The sequence below is a fragment of the Ailuropoda melanoleuca genome, chromosome 4 (genome assembly GCF_002007445.2).
Source record: "Ailuropoda melanoleuca isolate Jingjing chromosome 4, ASM200744v2, whole genome shotgun sequence".
Taxonomy (NCBI): domain Eukaryota; kingdom Metazoa; phylum Chordata; class Mammalia; order Carnivora; family Ursidae; genus Ailuropoda; species Ailuropoda melanoleuca.
The window spans coordinates 28,387,130-28,391,483 of NC_048221.1; positions in this window are offsets into that span (position 1 = coordinate 28,387,130).

Below are 4,354 nucleotides of genomic sequence, written 5' to 3' on the forward strand. Positions count from 1 at the left end.
GCCTTTCAGTTAAGTCACATCTGAGGTACCTTGCCTGGTGGTTAATTTGGAGGCTATCATTGATTGTTGTTTTCTCACACAACATCTCTTATTTTTATATTGTCTATAACTTGTTTCAAAACGTGTCAGCAGAGACACAGTAGAGTGAAAGGATATGAGCCTGGATTTGGGGCCAGCTTTAAGGGGGAAGAGGAATTTTGAATAACAGACTCAGAGATCAGGAAGGAAGTCCCATGGACACAGGGCACAGGACATAGCCTCCTACCTGGAGAGAGAAGCAAGCAGCCCTGAGAGCATCGGGAGTGTAGATGGATGGCATTGTAATAGCACTGTGTGGTGACAGAGGGTAGCTACCTGTGTGGTGAGCACAGCAGAAGGTCGAGACTTGTTGAATCACTGTGTTGTACACCTGAAACTAATGTAACATTATGTGTCAACTAGACTTCAATAGAAAAATAAATAAATAAACCCCATACATAGTGAAATGAAACACCTTTACCTAAAACACAGAATGAATACTCCAAACATATTCTTTACAAAAGAAAGAAAGAAAGAAAGAAAGAAGAAAAGAGAAAGAAAGAAAGAAAGAAAGAAAGAAAGAAAGAAAGAAAGAAAGAAAAAGAAAATTAAAGGAAAAGGGAACACCGAGAAAACCCCCAGATACCTATTCCTTCTTGAAAGACTCAATAGTTGCTCCTGGCTTCTGTCTCTATTCTTCCCAAGACCTGCTTGGCACATACAAACATGGGCCATTCTATCATTTCTGCATTGATAACCAAGCCTTGGCCATGTGGACTATTGGAGACAAACTCCCCCACTTTCACCAGCAGCCCAAGACCAGCGGGAACACTCACAGCGTTCCGGATATCATACTGTGCCATGTGGTTTCCTTTTTCATCTAAGAATATGTGGTCCCCATGGGGCGCCTGAGTGGCACAGTGGTTAAGCATCTGCCTTCGGCTCAGGGCGTGATCCCGGCGTTATGGGATCGAGCCCCACATCAGGCTCTTCAGCTATAAGCCTGCTTCTTCCTCTCCCACTCCCCCTGCTTGTGTTCCCTCTCTCTCTGGCTGCCTCTATCTCTGTCGAATAAATAAATAAAATCTTAAAAAAAAAAAAAGAATATGTGGTCCCCAGCATTGTTTATAAATTGGATTTCCTTAGAAATGGATGATGCTAGAAATGAGACATAATTTAGAAATGAGGAATGCATTCAGAATGGAGGTGGCAAGTCCATATTTTACCAAACAATCCTTCTTTTTCCACCCCACCACCTTTCTTTCCCTTTGGTAGGGACTCAGTTTAGTTTGTGTCCCTATCTCATGGACTCAGTGAGGCAAACTCTCTCCTCATAGGAACAATGGGGGAGTAATCTAATAGGATCAGCAAAAGTCTACCGTGTTGCCAAGAGGTTGGCTTAGACATGGGTTCTGGTGCAAACCTGAACAATAAGGTCTTGGCAACAAAAGAAAATCATTGTCTTACACTATACAAAAAATAAGAAGAAACTCAAAAAAGCTTAAAGACTTGAATGTAAGACCTGAAGCCATAAAACTCCTGGAAGAAAAGATAGGTGGAAAGCTCCTTGACACAGGTCTTGGCGATTGATTTTTTAAATCTGACACCAAAAGCAAAAATTAACAAGTGGGACCACAACAAATTAACAAGTTTCTGCACAACAAAGGAAACCATCCACAAATTCAAAAGGCAACCTGTAGAATGGGAGGAAATATTTGCAAATCAGATGTATCTGATAAGGGACTAATATCCAAAATGTGTAAAGAAGTCATACAATGCATTAGCAAAAAAAAAAAAAAAACCACAAACAACAACAAAAAAACCCAAACAAGCAATCTAATTTAAAGATGGACAGAAAATCCGAAGACTTTTTTCCAAAAACATACAGATGGCCAACAGTTACACGAAAAGACACCTTGCATCATTAGTCATCAGGGAAACGCAGACCAAAACCACAATGAGATACCACCTCACCTCTGTTAGAATAGCTATTATCAACAAGGCAAGAAATAACAAGTGCTGGCCAGGATGTGGAGAAAAGGGAACCCTTGTGCACTGTTGTAAGTTGGTGAAGCCACTGTGGAAAATAGTCTGGAATTTCCTCAAAAAATTAAAAATATAACTATCATATGAACCAGCAAGTCCACTTCTTGGTATATATTCAAAGAAAACAAAAACACTAACTTGAAAAGATATCTGCGCCCCCATGCTCCCTGCAGCATTATTTACAACGATATGGAAACAACCTAAATGTCCATCAGTGGATGAATGGATAAGGAAATTGTGGTATATATATACACAAAGGAGTATTATTCAGTTATAAAAAATGAAATCTTGCCATTTGCAACAAGGTGGATGGACATTAAGGGCACTATGTGAAGTGAAATAAGGGAGACACAGAAAGACAAATACCAAATGACCTCACTTATATGTAGAATCAATCAATAAACAAATTTTTAAAAAGCTAATAGATACAGAGAACAGATTGGTGGTTGCCAGAGGTCGGTGTGGGAGGATGGGAGAAATGGGTGAACTTTCTTTTTCTTTTTAGTTTAAATACATTGAATAAAAAAAGACATTACACAGAGGATGAACTTCAGAATAAAACAAATGTCATTTCAAATCCTGACTCTAACAATAGTTACGTGAGCTTGGGAAAGTGACTTCAGGGGGAAAACAAAGGGAGACATTAAGACAAGATGCGTTCTGTACGCTCACCACCGTCTAGGTGCGGTGAACTCGCAGTCAAAATGTCCTAATCAAGGATCTACGTTCAGTCAGCATCGAAAGGATCTTAATCAGGAAATCAACACACCAGAGAAGCCCCTTCCCCAAGAGCTTCAAATATCTCCATCTGAAACTGCACCAGAAGTTTTATTAATTAGCATAAAAGATGTTAAAAATAAGTTTCCATGTGTGAAATGATGTGAGGTTGGCAGGAAATTCCATGCAGCACTTCATTCTGGCATGGATGAGGTATAATTATCCGGGGAGCCCAGAAGCCTAACGCCTCCTGAGTGACACCTGAAGTAGATAATTCAGTTCAGTTCTGTGTCATCTCCACTTACTAGAGGATTCTTCCACCTGATTCAACTAGAAGGTTGGTAGGTCCCGCCATTGCAACATGGTCACATTTGCCTTGAAAGGAACCTTTTACGCACAATGCTGCCAAAGAGCCTAAAATGACAAAGACAAGGACTTCACGGAGTTCATGAGACAAGAGACGTGATTGTTTTGTGTCTGCTTGTTTGCAGAGCAGAATTAGATCCGACACTTGACATTGTTTTTTCATTTGGTAATAGTGTCAGGAAGAACTAAGAGCTCTCACTTACCCTAATTATTGGAGGTTATCAATATCCGCGGAAAATAACATACAATTATAAACAACCCAATTTACTCAGATTAATTGGAAGCACGTACTAGGTTTCTACTGCTGTATAACAAATTACCCTAACACTTAGTGGCTTAAGAAAAGAAGCATTTATTATCTTCCAGTTTCCATGAGTCAGGGATTCAGAAGTGGCTTAACTGGGAGGTTCTTCCTCAGGTTATCTTATGAGGCATTCGCTACCAAGTTGTCAGGGTGAATATGGTCTCAGTATATCCAGAACTTAGGATTTTTCAAGAGAAGGCGGGACATACATACATGCATGTAAAACTTCCAGAACAAAATATTATGAGGGGGGAAAAATTCAGTGAGCCTAGTTCAACGAAAGTTTGCCACTTACAATGCCTAAACTTTTCATAAAAAACAAAATCCTGTTGATTTCGGGATGATGTGAGCACAACTAAGGCAGTAATAAATATGGTCTAAATAATAAAGTAACGCTTTAACTAAGAGTTAAACAATGAGACCTTCACATGTAAATATCAAATAGACAAAACTATTCACAGAAGCTCTACTCTTACCTTAGTGTTACAGATGAACTCGCATACTAACAGATATCATATTTTAGAATGATGTTAGTAATTTTTTAAGGCTTAAAACAAAGATCTTTGAGAAATAGAGTGAAAAAAAGGGATAGTGGAGGAAACTGGAACTGTCTGTATTTAAAGAAAATGGACTTATAATCAAGTATGAAATACCCTGGATAACTCCACCCCCCTTACTGAAAATAGAGCAATTCTGGTATTTTTTAAAAAAATAGATAGAAATAGAAATAAAAGTATTGAGATACAGATATGCCCCAAAATCAGCTTGTTGCTTTTGGTGATTTAAAAATAAGTGCTGTCACGGGGCACCTGGGTGTCTCATTTGGTTAAGCCTCAGGCTCTTGGTTTCAGCTGAGGTCAGGATCTCAGTGTTGTGAGATCTTGTACCACGGCCTCGGGCTCC